The sequence below is a fragment of the Pseudophryne corroboree genome, chromosome 10 (genome assembly GCF_028390025.1).
Source record: "Pseudophryne corroboree isolate aPseCor3 chromosome 10, aPseCor3.hap2, whole genome shotgun sequence".
NCBI lineage: Eukaryota > Metazoa > Chordata > Amphibia > Anura > Myobatrachidae > Pseudophryne > Pseudophryne corroboree.
The window spans coordinates 95,460,713-95,483,080 of record NC_086453.1 but is presented as its reverse complement, the minus strand read 5'-3'; the positions used below and the strand labels follow the sequence as shown (position 1 = coordinate 95,483,080).

Below are 22,368 nucleotides of genomic sequence, written 5' to 3'. Positions count from 1 at the left end.
CGAGTTTGAGAATCCCTGCAGTAGATGATGGGTGCTGTTTCCAAGTCAATTAAACAACAAACAACTGATTAATAAATAGCTGGAAAGAACAGCATTCAGAATATGAATGTTGCTTATGTTAGCCAATACATTTTATGTCATTTCAAAGATAAACATCAGTTTATGCATATCTCCCAACATTACCCTCTCCAGGAGGGACAGAATGCTCTGCTTCTGGACTTTTCTCTTAATTTATGATTGCCGCCACCTGTCTTGAATAGGGTAATGGATAAGAAAGGTGTTTCAGCACAGGTGATGGCAATCATACATAAGAGGAGGGAAGTCCAGGAGCAGAGCATTCTGTCCCTCCTGGAGAGGGTCATGTTGGGAGGTATGCTTTATTATACTGTCTTACGCAGTTATTTCTGGAAGACACGGTACATAGCATTGATATGTCCCCGGCTTTCTCTCATCAATTTTATATTGGTATTGTTTCAACTTTCAATGTATGTGTCTATCTGTATGGCCATTATTTCAATACAAACAGTTTACATAAAAAGAACTAAGGGCCTGGTTCATATGGCCTAATTCAGACCTGATCGCAGCAGCAAACTTTTTCTCTAATGGGCAAAACCATGTGCAGTGCAGGTGGAGCAGATATAACATGTGCAGAGAGAGGTAGATTTGGGTGGTTTTGCCAGTTAGAGAAAGATTTTGCTGCTGTGATCAGGTCTTTATTAGGCCCACAGTTGTATGGTATTGCCACTGCATCTTTGCCATACTGTGAAACTGTGCTATATAACTATGCTATGCTAATTCCGCAGGAGGTGTCTGAAGAAAAAGACATGTCCTGTTAGCATCAAAGATAGGAATGCTGCGGTCGCAGCCATCGCTCATCTGAGTCAGTCTAAGCTTACTCAGATGGACTACCAGAATTCTTCTCTTGGCAGTGATACATACTGTAGATGACGTAAGCATTTTCATGTTAGCTCCTGAATAAAGACTTTATGTAGGATTTCCAAGGATTTTCTTGAAGCTAATGATGACTAATTATAAGACATTATTGTAAGTTGAATATTTGAAGGTTAAATGGAAAATGAACCTTGAAGTTTTAGCTGCTGGAGATGTACTTGCTGTTAGAGCGATAACAAAGTACAGTACAGATGCTGATTGTTTATTGACAGTATAAGTGGGATACTGGCGTCTGAGGTTTAAATAAGACGAGTACTTTTAAGAGGGAAGGCTTTCTTCACTTATATCGAGAATGTGAAAATCAATAGTCTGCAACATAAACAGACATTTTGAGAAAAGTATAGAATACTAAAAATAAGACAAAGGAATGAATATATTTTACCCTAAAGTTATTCTGCTTGTGGTTGTTGGTAGACAAATCATGCTGGTACATTATGCATGGCTCCATGGGAGCCAATGAATGTTGTAGTTTAGGAGGCTGTCACTGGGTGGAGCCACAATGTGCTCAAAAGGAGGCAAGTCAGCTACAGAAAAGGAGTTACTGGTTGCACATATTCAGTGAAGTAGCTGAAGACCACAGTAGCAGAGGTGTGAGGGGTAAGGTGGCACAAGTCTGAAAAGAAAGACTTGGCTAGCCACAAAGCTGATGGGGTACAAAGTAACAAGCACCACTGAATACCTGCTTATGGAGCAGTGCGGAACACTACAGAGCGCAGGCAGAGTGAGGCTCAGATCTGGAAACAGTGTGTCAGCACTGGGAGCTGCAGCTGAGATCTGTGTAGGCTGTGTGTGAGTAAAACTCTGTAAAAGGGAGATGTCCCTACTGAGATATTGAGAACTGTTAAGCCCTATTGAGATGTATTGAAAGATACAGAGAGCCACTGAGAGCTGTTGGGAATATATTGAGAGATATTAAAGTATATTGGGAAGCATATTAAAAGCACTGTATAATCCTACCTTGTGTAAGAAATTGAGCTAAAGATCTGAATGTGCATATAGTGTGATATTTACCTTGTTTGAGCTGTTATAGAATCTAACTGTAAAAAGAGGAAGCCATTTTGTGAGAGAATCATAAGCTGATTAAAGAGCACTTTAGCACTGAGCAGTTGATACTGTGAAGTGCTGAAGACAATTGTACGTTTGAAAGTGGAACTTTGTTGTGCCTTATAATTGGAAATCCAAAGCTATTGATTCTCTACAATCAGAAAAGACCAGCATCAAATGCTAATCCTACTACTTTTTTGACACGCAAGTCTACTTTTGTTGATCCATATTAGTACCTTTGGGTCTCGCTGAAGCAGGGTTAATGCTGAAGCTGGAGGCTTTGGTAAGACTATTGTTCATATCATCAGTTTTAGGGGAAGCAGTTGGCTTCCCAATGGACGGGATTCTGGCGTTCGATATACTGACGCCGGGATTCCAAAGGAGGACGCAATCCCAGCATCTAGATACCAACGCCACATGGGATACTGGCGTCACAATACCGACAGCTGGCATCCCAATCGTCCTGACAGCAGGATGCGCTGGCATCCTGCTGCGCAGAGGAGGTTAGGTTTAGGTAGGATAAGGGGTGGTTAGGGTTAAGTCTTGGAAAGAAAAGGTTAGGCCCATAGAAGGATGGGGGGGGAAAGGGTTAGACATCAAGCAGGGAGGGTTTAGGCAGCAGGAAAGGGAGGTTAGGGTTAGGCACCACCTGGGAGGGTTAGGTTTAGGCAACCACACGGGAGGGTTATGGTAGGGGGCAGAGTAGGGTTAGGGGACTTTAGAGAGGGCTGTCGGGATTCTGATGGATGGGATGCCACTGTCTAACCGCCGGCATCCCATCCATCGGTGATAAGTGTCTCTGTTCTGGGTCTCTGGTAACCGGATTCAGCGCTAAATCCATAGGTGTGCCACAATGGGACTTCCTCCTCTGTAGGGTCATGGACTATACCCTCCACCCCGCATTCCAGGACATAAGCTACTCATCTGGGCCACCTAGGTTAGTACTTAATGTTCCAGAGGGTGGGAAGTAGTTCATGACCTGTTAAAGGGGGAGGTCTCATTGTGGCACCCCCTGTCTCAGCCCTGCACACACCTATGGTGCTAAACCCGATTACCACAAACCCAGATGAAAGATACCTGTCACCTAGAACTGATGGTATGCTAGTGTAACACCGAAGCATTGGCGGGTATGCCTAAATGGTTGAGAGAGGTATCAGAGGTGTTGGGTGGCTATGAGACCTTTCCCCTGAAATGTTTCTCCTAATACCTTATTCTGTAGTACCTTGCTCAGAGAGGTAGGATAGAATGATACGAAACAGAAGTAAGTCAGCAATTCTAATAGGATGTCTTTTTATTGAGCCGCAATTAACTCTGGATTGAGGATGATGATTGGTTAATTGGCACAAACTATTAATCACATGAAGAATTGGGCATCAAAAGAAGATAAAGAGAAGGCAATTGGATACATTCACTTCACAATGGATCATTCAAAAATGCCAAAGACAATCAATTGAATCATCAGAGATATTAGCATATTATAATCACAATCTATAATGTGGTAATGAGTAGAGTAATGAAAAACACACTTTTTCAATAACAGTTACTAAATTTCTAGCTTTCCCTAACCAAGGTATGATGATCTTCGCAAGCAAATAACATTGGAGCTCTTTTAGAATCCTTTGGTGCCACAGCTTTGCAATGGGGAAAATGGCACACAGATATATAAGTAATACTGGGTTGTAAAATGTCATTGTATCTCAGTCTTATTTCAAAAGAAGATGTAGCTAGCCAAGGGATGGTAGTGTATCTGAAAAAATGTAGTTTACTTGGTAATAAGGGCTTCTTGGGCAATTAAACTTAGTCTCTGTCTCCATAATAAGTAACTAACGTTCACTTGCATAAGTAACTCAGTCTCTTTCTCATAAAGTAACTCGCTCCACGTGCATAAATAACTCAGGGGCTGATTCAGACCTGATCGCTGCTGTGTGTTTTTCATAGGCTGAGATCAGGTCTGCACTGCGCATGCATATGCACCGCAATGCGAAGGCGCGACAGACCACAGCAACGGTGTCACTGACCTAGGTTGGGGGTGTTGTGAACTCGGGGGTTCTTCCGATGGTTGGGAAGAGGAACCACAGTTGAGTCGGAACAGGGATGGCCTGATATAGGTCTTCCTCATACAGGACTCTGACAGTAAGGCTTGGTGAAAATATTGAAGAACTTTATTGCAGGAAGGGAGCAACACAATGTCACATAGCAGAAAGGGAACTTATGGGGGAATGTCCAGGCCTATAGAAGAACTTGTAAGCAATGTTAAAGATGCTAATAAATGAAGTACTTGTGAGTGATGGTGAAAGACACTGAGAACGATGTTTTAAAGATGCTGATGATTGAAGAGCTTGTGAGCGATGTTAAAAGATACTGGTGACTGAAGAACTTGTGAGCGATGTTTTTAAAGACACTAATGATTTGAAGAACTTGTGAACAGTGTTTAAAGACACTGATGATTTGTAGAACTTGAGAGCGGTGTTTAAAGACACTGATGACTTGTAGAACTTGAGAGCGGTGTTTAAAGACACTGATGACTTGTAGAACTTGAGAGCGGTGTTTAAAGACACTGATAATTTGTAGGACTTGAGAGCGGTGTTTAAAGACACTGATGACTTGTAGAACTTGAGAGCGGTGTTTAAAGACACTGATGACTTGTAGAACTTGAGAGCGGTGTTTAAAGACACTGATAATATGTAGGACTTGAGAGCGGTGTTTAAAGACACTGATGACTTGTAGAACTTGAGAGCGGTGTTTGAAGACACTGATGATTTGTAGAACTTGAGAGCGGTGTTTAAAGACACTGATGATTTGTAGAACTTGAGAGCGGTGGTTAAAGACACTGATGATTTGTAGAACTTGAGAGCGGTGGTTAAAGACACTGATGATTTGTAGAACTTGAGAGCGGTGGTTAAAGACACTGATGATTTGTAGAACTTGAGAGCGGTGGTTAAAGACACTGATGATTTGTAGAACTTGAGAGCGGTGTTTAGCCCGCAGCCCACGCTGACTCCAAGAAGCACTGGTGACTGGACCGCAGAGGAACACACCAGCCACTGGGAACGCTGGAAACTATGCAGCAACTGGCACCTGGAAATGCCAGAGACACTGGAGTACAACTGCAGAGAGACTTGCCGGGAGCACTGGCATCCACTTCAGGGGAAAAGATGATACTCAGGCGCTGAGGCTCTGCTCAGCGTCTGACTTTGAATCTCCCGCCTCCGCTGGATTGGCGGAACAGTCTGATGACGTCACCTGCTCCCCGCCCACGTGATGCCGTGTGTCATGGTGGCGCCCCTGCCCCGGGGACCCGCCGGGAGCCGCGCCAGCCAGACGCCGGAGCCCGTGGACCACCGAAGGCCGCAACACAGACCAGCAGGCACGCAGGGATAAGCGCGGCGAATGCCGCCTCTGGCGAGTGACAGTACCCCCTCCTCCAGGAGTGGCCCCCGGACACTTTCCAGGTTTTGTTGGATGTTTGGAATGGAAGATCCGCACCAGTCGGGGAGCCATAACTTCAGTAGCCTTGACCCAGCTCCTCTCCTCGGGGCCAAAACCTTTCCATTCCACCAAATACTGTAGATTCTTGTGAAGATAACAAGAGTCAAGAATAGCTTTGATTTCAAAGTCCGTTCCAGCTTCAGTCTCTGCAGAGGTTGGCCTCGGGACTTTGAATGGAACCGGTTTAAAATAAGGGGGCGAAGGAGAGAGACATGGAAGGAATTTGGTATCCGGAGGTGGGAAGGCAATACCAATTTGCAGACAACCGGGTTCAGGACTTGTAACACGGGGTAAGGACCAATAAACCTCGGAGCGAACTTCATAGTGGGCACCCTTAAACGAAGATTGCGGGTAGAGAGCCATACCCTGTCACCAACCTTGTATTGGGGAGCTGCTCGTCGCTTCCTATCCGCAAAGAACTTATAGCGGCCGGAGACTCTCTTGAGGCTAGCATGAACTCGACTCCAAATTTGACTGAAGTGCCGGAGAGTAGAGGCTGCAGCAGGAACATCCTCCGGAGGACAAATGGGTAATTCTGGAACTTGGGGATGAAATCCATAATTAATGAAAAATGGGGACTCACCAGTCGAAGAGTGGTACAGATGATTATGGGCAAACTTGGCCCATGGCAACAGTTCCACCCAATCATCTTGCGAGAGAGAGTGATAAACACGGAGAAAAGTCTCTAAATTTTGATTGACGCGTTCAGTTTGCCCATTGGTTTGTGGATGGTAAGCGGATGAAAACTTGAGTTTTATTTGTAAGGCCGTACAGAGGGCTCTCCAGAATCTTGCAGTGAACTGTACCCCCCGATCAGAGACTATTTCCTGAGGTAACCCGTGCAGGCGGAAATGTTCCCGGATAAATAACAAAGCCAACTTGGGAGCTGATGGTAACCCGGTCAAAGGAACAAAATGTGCCATCTTAGAGAAACGGTCAATAATTACCCAGACGGTATTGTGACCTTTGGAGAGGGGCAATTCGGTGACAAAATCCATAGAGATATGGGTCCAAGGCCTCTTAGGAATGGACAGTGAATGCAGCAACCCCGCAGGAGGCAGATGAAGAATTTTGTGCTGAGCACACTGAGGACATGAGTTGACATAACCTTGAATATCCTTTTTCATAGTGTCCCACCAGTAAGATCTTCGTAGAAACTCCCACATCTTTCGAACTCCAGGATGACCGGAAAACTTGGAAATATGAGCCCACTGCAACAACCTTGGTCGGAATTTAGCTGGCACAGAGATTCTCCCAGGAGGAGGACCCAGAGCGGTGGGAGCCGCTGACATAGAAACTGGACTGAGAATCAAAGCCTTTTCAATGGAATTCTCCTCATCCGAAGCCGTTAAGGACCGGGATAAAGCATCAGCCTTGGTGTTAAAAGTCCCAGCCCGGTACTTAATAACAAACGAGAATCGAGTAAAGAAGAGCGCCCATCTAGCTTGACGGGGATTCAAGCACTGGGCCGTCTTGAGGTACAGCAAATTCTTGTGATCAGAAAAAATTGTAATTAGGTGTTTAGCACCTTCCAAAAGATATCTCCATTCCTCCAAGGCAGATTTTATTGCCAAAAGCTCTTTGTCTCCAATGGTGTAATTCCGTTCAGCAGGAGAGAACTTGCGAGAATAGAAACCACATGGATGTAACTTCCCGTCTGGAGCGTACTGCGAAAGCACGGCACCTATGCCTACCGTGGAAGCATCAACCTCCAAAAAGAATGGTTTTGAAAAATTTGGTTGTTGAAGTACCGGAGTAGACATAAAGGCTGCCTTCAACTGAGCGAACGCTGCTACAGCTTCAGAGGACCAATGACTTGGGTCAGAACCCTTCTTGGTTAGGGCAGTGATAGGTGCCACAATGGTAGAGAATCCCTTTATGAATTTCCGGTAGTAATTTGCAAAACCCAGAAATCGTTGTACCGCTTTCAAGGAAAGAGGCTGAGTCCAGTCCCGAATGGCAGTGAGTTTCTCCGGATCCATACGAAGCTCCGTGCCCGAAATGATGTAACCAAGAAATGGAATAGAAGGGACCTCAAAGGTACATTTGGAAATCTTGCCATAAAGATGATTCTTTCGCAGTCGAAGAAGTACCTCTGACCTGTATTCTGTGCTCTGTGAGGTTCTTAGAAAATATCAGAATGTCATCCAAATATACCACTACACTTAGGTATAGCATATCCCGAAAGATTTCATTAATGAATCCCTGGAAGACGGCAGGGGCGTTGCTGAGGCCAAACGGCATTACCAGATACTCGTAATGCCCGTCCCTGGTATTGAAGGCCGTCTTCCATTCGTCCCCTTGTCGGATACGTATCAAATTATAAGCTCCCCTTAAATCGAGCTTAGTGAAGACTCAGGCTCCGCGAACTCTATCAAAAAGCTCCGTGATGAGCGGCAAAGGATACTTATTCTTAATGGTGACATTATTTAGACCACGATAGTCAATACATGGTCTCAGCCCTCCGTCCTTCTTTTTCACAAAAAAGAAACCTGCCCCCGCCGGGGAGGTAGAGGAGCGGATTAATCCTTTCTGCAGATTAGACTTGATATAGTCCGACATAGCTTGGGTCTCGGGTAATGATAAGGGATAGGTGCGACCCCGTGGTGGCATTTTCCCCGGAATGAGCTCAATGGGGCAGTCCCAGGGTCTATGCGGTGGTAACTGATCGGCCGCCTGTTCCGAGAACACGTCTGAAAACTCCCGATAGGCCACCGGAATGAGCCCTTCATCTGACTTGGAAGATACACGGAGCGGGTAGACAGGAGTGAGACAATTTGAATGACAAAATGGACTCCAGGATATTATTTGTGTCGACCTCCAGTCGACGTGAGGGTTGTGAAGTTTAAGCCAAGGAAGGCCAAGAACCAGATCGTGGGGCATCTCCCGAATTACTAGGAACTCCAGGTGTTCTTGATGCAGAGCTCCCACTTGCAGCTTGATTGGCACTGTACAACTTGAAATCAGACCGTTAGAAATTTGGGTACCATTGATAGCAGTCAACGTAATAGGTCGTTCGACCGACCGTAACTGAAAACCCAGATTCTGGGCACAGGAAAGGGAAATAAAATTCCCCGCAGCCCCTGAGTCCAGCAGAGCCTTAACGGGTTTGGCTATTGACTCAGAAAACAGAGACACGGAGAGTAAACAGTCCACTGTCGGAGAAGGTTTAGAAGAAACGCCTGGCTCGACTCCTCCGGAACAAGCTAGGACTGCCCGTTTCCCGGGCGAGACTTGCAAAACTTGAGAAAATGATCCGCGGCTCCACAGTAGAGGCAGAGTCTACCCTCACGACGACGCTGACGTTCTTCTGGGGACAGCCGAGATCGATTAATCTGCATGGGTTCGTCTGGACTCGGAATAACCGTTTGCTTAGACGGAAGAGATCGGACCCTTGATCGATCTGACCGACTACGTTCGCCACCTCGTTCCTGCATGCGAAGATCCACCTTTACACAGAGTGAGATCAACTGTTCTAAGGAATCTGGCAGATCTCTAGTGATCAACTCGTCCTTTAGACGATCGGAGAGCCCGTTCCAAAAGGCAGCCCGGAGGGCATCATTATTCCAGCGCAGTTCTGAGGCTATGTTCTGAAAATGAAGCACATACTGTCCCACTGAACGAGAGCCTTGTCGGACACGGAGCAAGTCTGCAGAGGCAGCGGTCGTCCTGCCGGGCTCATCAAAGATCCTCCGGAATGACGTAATGAAGTTGGTGTAACTAGAAACCAACGGATCTGATCGCTCCCATAACGGAGACACCCAATCCAACGCTAAACCCTCAAGCAAAGAAATAATGTATGCCACCTTGGAACGATCAGTAGGGAAGTTATGTGAAAGGAGTTCAAAATGTACCTCGCACTGATTGAGAAAACCACGGCAATTCTTTGGATTCCCGTTATAGCGAGAAGGAGTAGGGAGCTGAAGGCGTGACCTGGTTCCAGACAAGGATGGAACATTACTAGAGACAACCACTGGAGCGGGTACTGAAACTGGGGCCGGAACTACTGAAGCCAGAGAAGCCTGAATTTGATCCAGCCGGCCAGATAATTCCTGGAGACAATGCATCACCTTGTTAGGGTCTCCTGCCCTGTGCTGCCACGTCGTCATGGCAACCGGGAGACAAGTGCTAGCGGAGTAACCTGAGCGCAGCTGATACTCCGGTTCGGGTCTTTTGCTGTGCAGTGGTTATAGGCTCTGTGCACGGCAGGGGATCCGGTGCTGGTTTTTGTGCTCACAGTCTGTGAGGTCTGAGTGGGGCGTGGACAGCACCTGCTTTATAAGGCCTCTTCTCAGGGTAAGCAGATGCTGCTGAATCTTTGTTGGTTAGTCAGTTCCTGAAAGTTAACCAGTACTGTGTAGCTTTGTATTTGTTTGTTGCTTACTGCAAATAGGCCTGGGGATTTGGTATTACACTCTGCCAATCCAGACCTAGCAGTAAGACTGGAGTCAGTCGTTTAGCTTGCTGGGGTTCTGTTACTACTCTGTGAACTTAGCAAGTTTGCGGCTGTATTCTAAGACTTGCCTGTCTAATCCTGTCTCACTGTGCTAGGTGTCAGGGGTCAGTTTAGTGGCAGTAAGCTGAACCTGTGCACTGCAAGTGAGAATTAGGATTGTGGAGACTCTCCTTGTGTCTATCATTCCATCTCTGACCAAGGAGTTTACTGCCACACCCGTTGGTAACCCTTTAGGGTTTTACTGTTGCCCTTAGCAACAGCATTTCAGGTTCTCTACGTATTAAAACACAACATCTTGCTTTTCCCATCTGAACAGTTCTAATACAAGGGAGATACCCAGTTCCTTAGCCTCTGGGCTTCTCTGTTCACTTTGTGTGTATTTTGTTACCCTATCACCTTCTGTGTATGTTATGTCATATTCCCCTGTCTGTCTGTGAGTCCATTTGTTTTGCATAACAGTTCAAACACCAGTACATTCCTGCAGGCACTGGAGTGCATAACAGTTCTGACACCAGTACTTTCCTGCAGGCACTGGTGTGCATAACATATTCAGCAGCCTAATACTCCTGTTGAAATTTTGTGGGAATATGGAGCATACCCCTCAAAATACGTTGCAACAGGTGGTCGATCAGGTGCAGGTCCTGACTCGACAATTTAATGATTTGTCCATTAAAATGCACACCTCCCAGGCTGCTGGCGGAGCTCCCGCAGCAGCAGCACCTGCAGGGGTTAAGGAGCCGAAAGTAAATCTCCCGGATCGTTTTTCTGGAGATCGCTCGCAGTTCTTTTGTTTCAAGGAGAGCTGCAAGCTATACTTCCGGCTTAGGCCTCAGTCTTCTGGGTCGGAGATTCAGCGGGTGGGCATAGTGATTTCCTTGCTACAAGGAGACCCACAGGTCTGGGCATATGGGTTGCAGCCTGACTGTCCGTCGCTTAAAAGTGTTGATGCTTTTTTTACGGCACTGGGCATGTTGTATGATGACCCTGACAAGACGGCCTCAGCCGAGGCTCAGATTTCGATCCTTAAGCAAGGGCGAAGGCCAGTTGAGGTTTACTGTACGGAATTTCGGAGGTTGGCCCATGATACCCAGTGGAATGACCCAGCCCTGAGACACCAGTACCGAAGAGGTCTTTCTAACCAGATAAAGGACCAACTGGTACAATATCCCTTGCCTGATAGCTTGGATCAGCTCATGCAGTTATCCATCCGGGTGGATAGACGGCTGAGAGAGCGTAGGCTTGAAAGGGAGACTGAGATTTCCTTCCTTCCCAAGGGAACCTCAGACTCTGAGGAATTTTCCGAGGAGCCTATGCAGATTGGGGCTACCCGCCTCTCCTCGCGTGAGAAGACGCGGAGGAGACAGCAGGGGTTGTGTTTGTACTGTGGGAATAAAGGTCATGTGGTAGTATCATGCCCAGAAAAGCCGGAAAACTTCAGGGCCTGAGGGTGATGGGAAATATCCTGTCAGGCCAGAAGTCAGAATTTCCCAAGAAGACTTTTATCATTCCGGTGACCTTGAAGATCCTCGGTCAAACTGTCAAGACTGAGGCCTTTGTGGACAGTGGGGCCGACGGGGTTTTTATGGACCGCCAATTCGCCCTGAAACACTCTGTTCCCTTAGTACCCTTGGCATCGGAAATTGAGATTTGTGGGTTAAACGGGGAACCATTATCCCAAGGTAAAATTACCTCTTGCACTAGCCAGATTTCTTTGTTTATTGGAGCCACACACTCTGAAAAATTGTTCTTTTATGTGACTGTCTGTACTTTTGCCCCATTGGTGTTGGGGTTACCCTGGTTAAGGGCCCACAATCCTCAATTTGACTGGGTCTCTGGGGAGATTCTTAGTTGGGGTACTGATTGTTTCAGGAGTTGCTTGAGCCTTCCAGTCAGGCTCTCGCAGCTAAGTTTGCCAGGATTGCCAGGGTGTTATGCAGATTTTGCGGACGTGTTCTCCAAAAAAGTTGCAGAGGTACTACCTCCCCATCGCCCCTATGACTGTGCCATTGATTTGTTGCCAAATGCTAAGCTTCCCAAGAGCAGGTTGTACTCCCTGTCACGTCCTGAGACTCAGGCTATGGCAGAGTACATTCAGGAGAACTTGGCTAAGGGATTTATCAGACCTTCACAGTCTCCAGTTGGGTCGGGGTTCTTCTTCGTGGGTAAAAAGGACGGTTCGTTGCGACCCTGCATCGATTTCAGGGAATTGAACCGTATCACGATTAAAAACTCATACCCACTGCCTCTCATTTCGGTCTTGTTTGACCAGCTTCGTACTGCCACCATTTTTTCTAAGATTGACCTACGCGGTGCGTACAATCTAATCCGAATAAGAGAGGGGGATGAATGGAAGACTGCCTTTAATACCCACTCAGGGCATTATGAATATTTGGTGATGCCTTTTGGGCTCTGTAATGCCCCGGCAGTCTTCCAGGATTTCATGAATGATGTGCTCAGGGAATATTTGGATAGATTCTTAGTTGTATACTTAGATGACATCCTAATCTTCTCCCATTCCCTGGAGGAACATCGGAAGCATGTACGCTTAGTCCTCCAGAAACTCAGAGACCACCGGCTTGGGGCGAAGCTGGAGAAGTGCGAATTTGAAGTTCAGCAAATCGCATTTCTAGGATATATTATCTCCCCAGAAGGTTTCCAAATGGAGGGTTCCAAGGTACAGGCAGTCCTGGATTGGGTGCAGCCCACTAGTTTGAAGGCGCTTCAGCGTTTCCTGGGCTTTGCGAATTTTTATAGACGATTTATCGCTGGATTTTCGTCTATAGTGGCGCCCTTGGTGGCACTCACTAAGAAAGGGGCGGATGTTGCTCACTGGTCTTGTGAGGCTAAAGCGGCTTTTGCCCGTCTCAAAAGGGCATTTGTTTCGGCCAAGGTGCTGCGACACCCAGATCCAGAGCGTCCTTTTGTGGTGGAGGTGGATGCCTCTGAGATGGGTATTGGGGCAGTGCTTTCTCAGATGGGAGTGTCTGATAATCGCCTTCATCCCTGTGCTTACTTTTCCCGTAAATTTTCGCCTGCCGAGATGAATTATGACGTGGGTAACCGGGAATTGTTGGCTATTAAGGATGCACTCGAGGAGTGGAGACACTGGCTTGAGGGGGCTAAGTTTGTGGTCTCAATTCTCACTGACCATAAGAATCTGGCATATTTAGAGTCAGCGAAGCGTCTCAATGCCAGGCAGGCACGATGGGCTTTGTTTTTTGCTCGCTTCAATTTTTTGATAACATATCGCCCTGGGTCAAAAAACATCAAGGCTGATGCGCTCTCGCGGAGTTTTGCTCCAATCCAGGAGACCACCGAGGAGCCGTTGCCCATTGTTTCCCCATCATGTATTAAAGTGGACATTACCCAGGACCTCTTATCATTAGTCCTTAGAGCACAGGAGCAGGCTCCTCCAGACCTTCCGGTAGGTCTTTTGTTTGTGCCTCCTAGGTTAAGACAGCGAGTGTTCCTGGAATTCCATGCCAAGAAGTCGGCAGGTCACCCGGGTATTGCCAGAACTCGGGAGTTGCTATCTAGGGCGGTGTGGTGGCCCTCGGTGGCTAAGGATGTGGATCAGTGGGTTCGGGCATGTGACATCTGTGCCCGAAATAAGACTCCTAGAGGGGTTCCTGTTGGCCCATTACATCCACTCTCTATCCCATCTAAGCCATGGACCCACATTTCAATGGATTTTGTGGTGGACTTGCCCAAATCCTCGGGGATGACAGCCATCTGGGTTGTCGTTGACAGGTTTTCGAAGATGGCGCACTTCGTTCCACTGGTTGGGCTGCCATCGGCCAGACGCCTGTCTGAATTATTTATGCTGCATGTTGTGCGTCTCCACGGGTTGCCACTTGATGTGGTCTCTGACCGCGGATCCCAGTTTGTGGCCAAATTCTGGAGGGCATTTTGTTCCGATCTCCAGATTTCTGTCAGCTTGTCGTCAGGCTACCATCCGCAGTCTAATGGGCAGACTGAAAGGGTGAACCAGTCCTTGGAGCAGTTCCTCAGGTGTTATGTCTCCAAGTGTCAGACTGACTGGGTTGCTCATCTGTCCATGGCGGAGTTTGCCTATAACAACGCGGCTCACTCTGCTACAGGGATCTCTCCCTTCCTTTGTGTGTATGGGCATCATCCTAAGGCCAATTCTTTTGACCCCCTGGACTCCACGCCTGGTGGTTCCTCTGTGGTTTCGGTCCTTAGAGGTATTTGGCGGAAAGTGAAGAAAGCCCTTGTGTCTGTGTCATTAGTGACCAAAAGGGTTTTTGATAAGCGGAAAAGACCCTGCAGCTTCAAATTAGGAGACTTCGTCTGGTTGTCTACCAAGAATTTGAAGTTGAGACAGCCATCTCATAAGTTAGGCCCCCGGTTCATCGGCCCTTATAAGATCACCAGGGTTATCAATCCGGTGGCATTTCAGTTAGATCTGCCCCGTTCTTTGGGTATCAATAAAACATTTCATTGTTCCCTTTTAAAACGGGCGATTAGTAATCCTTCTTCCAGTGGAAGACCTTCCCCTCTTCTGATACGTGGCCAGAGGGAGTTTGTTGTTGAAAGGATTCTTGACTCCAAGGTGGTTCGGGGTCGGCTGTCATTTTTGGTGCACTGGAAGGGGTATGGCCCGGAGGAGCGGTCGTGGGTGCGCAGTTGTGATCTTCATGCCCCCAGACTGATACGCTCTTTCTTCTCGCAGTTCCCCGATAAACCCGGTGGTAGGGGTTCTTTGACCCCTCGTCAGAGGGGGGGTACTGTTAGGGTCTCCTGCCCTGTGCTGCCACGTCGTCATGGCAACCGGGAGACAAGTGCTAGCGGAGTAACCTGAGCGCAGCTGATACTCCGGTTCGGGTCTTTTGCTGTGCAGTGGTTATAGGCTCTGTGCACGGCAGGGGATCCGGTGCTGGTTTTTGTGCTCACAGTCTGTGAGGTCTGAGTGGGGCGTGGACAGCACCTGCTTTATAAGGCCTCTTCTCAGGGTAAGCAGATGCTGCTGAATCTTTGTTGGTTAGTCAGTTCCTGAAAGTTAACCAGTACTGTGTAGCTTTGTATTTGTTTGTTGCTTACTGCAAATAGGCCTGGGGATTTGGTATTACACTCTGCCAATCCAGACCTAGCAGTAAGACTGGAGTCAGTCGTTTAGCTTGCTGGGGTTCTGTTACTACTCTGTGAACTTAGCAAGTTTGCGGCTGTATTCTAAGACTTGCCTGTCTAATCCTGTCTCACTGTGCTAGGTGTCAGGGGTCAGTTTAGTGGCAGTAAGCTGAACCTGTGCACTGCAAGTGAGAATTAGGATTGTGGAGACTCTCCTTGTGTCTATCATTCCATCTCTGACCAAGGAGTTTACTGCCACACCCGTTGGTAACCCTTTAGGGTTTTACTGTTGCCCTTAGCAACAGCATTTCGGGTTCTCTACGTATTAAAACACAACATCTTGCTTTTCCCATCTGAACAGTTCTAATACAAGGGAGATACTCAGTTCCTTAGCCTCTGGGCTTCTCTGTTCACTTTGTGTGTATTTTGTTACCCTATCACCTTCTGTGTACGTTATGTCATATTCCCCAGTCTGTCTGTGAGTCCATTTGTTTTGCATAACAGTTCAAACACCAGTACATTCCTGCAGGCACTGGAGTGCATAACAGTTCTGACACCAGTACTTTCCTGCAGGCACTGGTGTGCATAACACACCTGACTCTGTGCTGCTTCCTGACTTTGAACTCGGGAAACCAGGTCCTGGATGGTACTTGCCTCTGGGTTCCGATCCCCCGGGTCCATGAGGCCAGAGTATACTGTCACTGACCTAGGTTGGGGGTGTTGTGAACTCGGGGGTTCTTCCGATGGTTGGGAAGAGGAACCACAGTTGGGTCGGAACAGGGATGGCCTGATATAGGTCTTCCTCATACAGGACTCTGACAGTAAGGATTGGTGAAAATATTGAAGAACTTTATTGCAGGAAGGGAGCAACACAATGTCACATAGCAGAAAGGGAACTTATGGGGGAATGTCCAGGCCTATAGAAGAACTTGTAAGCAATGTTAAAGATGCTAATAAATTAAGTACTTGTGAGTGATGGTGAAAGACACTGAGAACGATGTTTTAAAGATGCTGATGATTGAAGAGCTTGTGAGCGATGTTAAAAGATACTGGTGACTGAAGAACTTGTGAGCGATGTTTTTAAAGACACTGATGATTTGAAGAACTTGTGAACGGTGTTTAAAGACACTGATGATTTGTAGAACTTGAGAGCGGTGTTTAAAGACACTGATGACTAGTAGAACTTGAGAGCGGTGTTTAAAGACTCTGATGATTTGTAGAACTTGAGCGGTGTTTAAAGACACTGATGATTTGTAGAACTTGAGAGCGGTGGTTAAAGACACTGATGATTTGTAGAACTTGAGAGCGGTGGTTAAAGACACTGATGATTTGTAGAACTTGAGAGCGGTGGTTAAAGACACTGATGATTTGTAGAACTTGAGAGCGGTGTTTAGCCCGCAGCCCACGCTGACTCCAAGAAGCACTGGTGACTGGACCGCAGAGGAACACACCAGCCGCTGGGAACGCTGGAAACTATGCAGCAACTGGCACCTGGAAATGCCGGAGACACTGGAGTACAACTGCAGAGAGACTCGCCGGGAACAAGAGCACTGGCATCCACTTCAGGGGAAAAGACGATACTCAGGCGCCGAGGCTCTGCCCAGCGTCTGACTTTGAATCTCCTGCCTCCGCTGGATTGGCGGAACAGTCTGATGATGTCACCTGCTCCCCGCCCACGTGATGCCGGGTGTCATGGCGGCGCCCCTGCCCCGGGGAACCGCCGGGAGCCGCGCCAGCCAGACGCCGGAGCCCGTGGACCACTGAAGGCGGAGGCCGCAACACAGACCAGCAGGCACGCAGGGGTAAGTGCGGCGAACGCCGCCTCTGGCGTGTGACAAACGGGGATCGCCAGTCACCGACGGGATGGTGTGAAAATTCTGCACGCACCAGCGATCGCAAGTAGATTGACAGGAAGAGAGCGTTTGTGGGTGGCCGGAAAAACGCAGGAGGGAACCGGCGTTCTGTGGGAGGATTTCTGACGTCAGCTCTGGCCCGATCATCGCAGAGTGTAAGTCCTGGGCTGTGCAGAGACTGCACAAAAAGCGATCGCACACCTGCACACACACAATATCCTCCCCCTGTAGGTGGCGACTACCTGATCATTCCGACCCGATCGCTCGCTGCAGTTTGTCGCAGCACAGCGATCGGGTCAGAAATGCGCATGGCAGTCATCGTTGCCTAGTGATCGCCTCTGAAACAGAGGTGGTCGCTGGGCGGGAGGGGGCTGAATGGCGGTGTTAAGCCGCCGTTTAGTGGGCGCAATACGGCCAACGCATGCGTGGCCGGACCGTTGGGGGGGGGGGGTTGCTGCGGCGGCTGCGTGACGTCTCACGCAGCCGCTGTGGCCAGCAGCAGCGAAGAACAACTCCCGGCCAGTCGCTGGAGCTGCGCTGGCCCGGGAGTTACTCCAGAAATACAAATGCATCGCCACTGAGCGATGCTTTTGTATTTGTGCGGGGGGGGGGGAGGGCACTGACATACGGGGAGGACTAGCCCTGTGCTGAGCGTCCCCCCGCATGTCAGGGAACATGATCGTAGCTGTGCTAAATTTAGCACAGCTACGATCAACTCGGAATGACCCCCCAGATCTGAATTACCCCCTCAGTCTCTTATTTCCTGACAGTGCTTTAAACATGAGGTATTTGCCGTTGCTATTTTCCAACAAAGTCTAGCTTGTAGAACGTGGCGCTATGTTGTCTGCGCCGTTTGTACTGTACAGCATATGACAAACTGGATATTGGGGCTAGGTGTTTGATTTGCCCGTGGTTTGTGTCAATATCAGTCTCAGTGTACTCACTCAAGACTCTGCATTAGAGGTGTCCACGATGTGGACCGCTTTCAGCGATTCCTCCCTGTACAAGATGTCTGCAGTGTCCGCGCCTTTCACTAGGCCTGGCGGTATCTGGTCTCTTGGCTGCGACATCTCACACTTGCTCACCTGGTTTTATGCTTTCCGTAGCACCCACTGCTTCTGCTCTGCAGCACTACTCTCACCACCCAGCATGATAATGCGGTTTGCATCCATTACTCGTCTCCCACTCCGCTCCTCATTCAGCGTGTCCAGCACCTCTCAGCACTTCTCTTCGACTCCTCCTTCTTCTTCCCACTAGACTCCTCTGGTTCCAGACGTTCTTGTCCAATCTATGGGGGTAATTCAGACCTGATCGTAGCAGTAAACTTGTTAGCAGTTGGGCAAAAACTTGTGCACTGCAGGTGGGGCAGATATAACATGTGCAGAGAGAGTTAGATTTGGGTGGGGTGTGTTTAAACTGAAATCTAAATTGCAGTGTAAAAATAAAGCAGGCAGTATTTACCCTGCACAGAAACAAAATAACCCACCCAAATCTAACTCTCTCTGCCAATGTTATATCTGCCACACCTGCAGTGCACATGGGGGGTCATTCCGAGTTGTTCTTTCGTTAATTTTTTCTCGCAAAGGAGCGATTAGTCGCTAATGCGCATGCGCAATGTCCGCAGTGCGACTGCGCCATGTAAATTTGCTAAGCAGTTAGGAATTTTACTCACGGCATTACAAGGTTTTTTCTTCGTTCTGGTGATCGTAATGTGATTGACAGGAAGTGGGTGTTTCTGGGCGGAAACTGGCCGTTTTATGGGTGTGTGTGAAAAAACGCTACCGTTTCTGGGAAAAACGCGGGAGTGGCTGGAGAAACGGAGGAGTGTCTGGGCGAACGCTGGGTGTGTTTGTGACGTCAAACCAGGAACGACAAGCACTGAACTGATCGCAGATGCCGAGTAAGTCTGGAGCTATTCAGAAACTGCTAAGAAGTGTCTATTCGCAATTCTGCTAATCTTTCGTTCGCAATTTTGATAAGCTAAGATTTACTCCCAGAGAGCGGCGGCTTAGCGTGTGTAAAGCTGCTAAAAGCAGCTTGCGAGCGAACAACTCGGAATGACCCCCATGGTTTTGCCCAACTGCTAACAAATTTGCTGCTGCGATCAACTCTGAATTACCCCCTATGAGCAGGCTCAGGACCACTTGATCGGACCAAATTCCATGCATAACTCCTGCTGTGCCTGTGTTTCACCTGCACTGCCGCGGACATTGTAAACAAACGTTAAAGGGGCACACGCGCACACACACACACACACACACACACACACACACACACCATTTTCCGGGGTGCCACACTAGTAGATGAACTGGTTACTTGACACTTGATACAGTTGCAGCACTTGCAAAGAAAACAGGCTCTTTTGTAATGCAGAATTCTTGCAGAGAAACAGGCACTTTGGATAAATGGAGCACTTGCTGTAAAACACAAGAACACAGCTGGAAATTACTGAAGCCTGGAGCAATGGAACTCTTCTCATCAGAAGGAAGTGAGTTGTTCTAGCAATGAGCTGGTCTCTGGAGAAGGATTAAATAGGGCACTCCCAACCTGGCTTTACCTTGTAAACGACTGCCGCTTTAAAAAATACAGACATTCTCGCACCTTCGGCTTATACACTTTATTGCATTTACCTCATAAACTTAATTTGTCAGATGCCAATGGCTATTGTGAGATGAATGCAAAGTTCATTGTTATCCATACTTGCCTACTCTGCTGAATTGGCCGCGAGGGTGTTCCAGAAAGGTAGGAAAGTCTCCCAGAGCCTTGCCTCACCCCCACGCAGCCTCCCGCAACCCACCTAAGCCTCCATCCCCTTCAGTCATCCTTGAAAGTGGGCGGTCTGGACGATGATGCTATTCGCACTGAATCACTTCATCATCATAGCCCCATCCCCTCTATACAATGCCAGTAATTTGAGCACTGAATAACTGGGTGTGGGGCCATGATGATACAACCACTGTTGTACAGACCTGACTGTCCCCTCCCTCCATGGGGCAGCCGGAAAGTTGGTAAGTATGTTGTTATCTGAGCATGTGTGCCTCCCATGTGTTCTGGTGCAGACAAGACTTACCCATACCACCGAACCTGAATAGTTTTTGAATCAGGACAATTAAAGGCTATGCTACACAGGGACAAGCCCATGTCACATTGGGGCCACCTGCAGCCGGTATGTGCGGAATTGAAGGAACAGCTATCACCAACACAATGCCCACATGTCCTGGACTTTGGACAAAGCGGGGCTATCCCAACTAAAAAATCACTACAGTAAAGAGGTAGGCCTATGTCTGCCACATTACTTCACCAATAAGATACCCCTGATGAGTTACTGCATATTTACACCTGAATATATGGAATGTTTCATTTAATGACTTAGATATAGGTAGCCATATGGGATGCATTCTGCATCCCGGCGGTCGGGCTGCCAGCAGTCATGTGACCGATGTCAGAATGCCGACACCACTCAGGAGACCGGCGCCACAACACCAACAGCCAACATCCTGAAGGTAAGTATCGGGTTAGGGCCCGGGGGGTAGGGGGGGGGGTTAGTGCTAGGCACTAGGGGGGTTAGGGTTACACACTAGGTGGGAGGGTTAGCCATAGCCGCCACCCCCTGAGGGTTAGCCATAGCCGCCACCCCCTGAGAGTTAGCCATAGCCATCACCCCTGGAGGGTTAGCCATAGCCGCAACCAAAGGAGGGTTAAGATATGGGAGATGGGAGGGTTAAAATTCTAACCCTGCCTAGTGTCGCGATCTTCAGTGTCGGTATCTTCAGTGTCGGGATGCCGCTGTCGGTCACGTGACCACCATCATCCCGACCGCCGGTATTACATACCGAACCCAGTCATACTCGTCTCTAGATAATTAATCAAAGAGAAAATGGCAGTACCCTCCTCAAGACTCCTTAATTGTAATCCAGGATAATCCCTATAATATTTCAGTCCTCCAATCAGGAAGACATGAGACTGCATCTATGCCAGCTGTCAAACTGCTGCTACCGGTGTGTAGAGCTGACGCCTGGAACCATGACTTGTACAGTTAGTGCCTTGCTGGCTTCAAGCAATAGGACTAAACATGTTAGTGTGTGTCCTGATCTACATATAGCGACTGCCAAACTGTGCTCAGACACAGCTCACATCCCTTAATAGAACTAGATAGGACTGTTTGCAACTTTGTCCAGTTATCTCCCATTGTTTATTCATTGAAATATTAAACTCGAACATCTGCTATTTTGTCTACGTCCCTAACTTGTAAAAAATACTAATAGCCCTGTACTCTGTGTGGTTCAGACACGTTATGTGCATGCTGACAAACGCCTGTCAAGGATGAGGTTACTAATACAAAGATAATTACAGATGGACAATCTGTGCCACTGAGGAAGTCTCAGCCCTAGAACAGTGGAAGATAAGAATTATTAATCATTTCCAAGGGCACATAAAATAATTCACAATAGCAATGAGGCAAACCAAGAGAAAAGAATTGTGCAGGTACTGTTTAAATCGTATTATTAAGCCTTATCATAGATTCATATGTGTATTCATGACCGTATGAGTTCAAAGATTTACTAATAATAATGATGAAGAACAAATAAATAGGCTAAAGATGAACAAATAAGACCTGGGAGCCCATATCATACATATTCCAACAAACCTCTGGATATAGTATCATATTTGACCATCTTGTCATGTGATGGGGTTTTTCTCCCAGTTATAATGAGAATTATTTTATATAAGGATGGTTAAAATCAATGAAGATATTCTCTGACTCCAACAGCCGAGTACCTATCTTTCACCAGGGGCACCAAGAATGGGCAGGTACGGATTACCTTGTCTGGTGGGTCCAAGGCAGCAATGGAGGTGGAGCAACACCCCCTTGGTTCATGCTTCCAATTTGCGGTGGTATGCTGATTATTCATGGGGTATTCTTTTCAGGGCCAGTCATAGCCACAATACTGTAATTGGCCACACACCCTCTCTAGCACCCGTGAGATGTCTCGGTGGCCCTGACTGCCACAGAGGACTGGTGCAAGATTTCTCAGCTCCTAGGCAAAACTTGAGTCTACTGCCCCAACCTTCCCCAACCCAAACACCAATACACACTTCCCAGCCTTTTAGGTGAAAGTGTGGAAGTGGCGTCTTAGAAGCTGAACAGCCGCCGCCTACATTAAAGTACAACAAGGATACATCTGTCAGAGACATTCTTAATTTTGTGACATGCAGACTGAGGGGTACACCCTAGGCCCCGGCACTCTAGGCAGCTGCCTAATGGTAGAGCCGGTCCTGCTGCTACAGTCTGTAACCTGTACTCATGTTTACACTGTATTTGCGGGATCGGTATGAAATACCTACAATCAAAATCCCGACGGTCAAAATCCCAACAGCAATTGACCGACGGTCAAAATCCCGACATGGACATAATACCGACATTTAAATTACTGACAAGGTCAAGATACCTACATTTAAAATGTGGACAGGTCAAAAAGCCGACAC

The 22,368-nt window shown here is 47.7% G+C and overlaps 1 long non-coding RNA gene across 1 annotated transcript in view; it reads left to right on the top strand.

Annotated features, from left to right (window-relative positions):
- Positions 1–22,368, top strand: part of LOC134965054 (uncharacterized) — a 142,353-nt gene that overhangs the window by 102,584 nt on the left and 17,401 nt on the right. Inside the window, exon 3 of the long non-coding RNA XR_010188287.1 lies at positions 21,235–21,366. This is a non-coding gene — a long non-coding RNA (uncharacterized LOC134965054). The remainder of the gene's footprint in view (positions 1–21,234; positions 21,367–22,368) is intronic.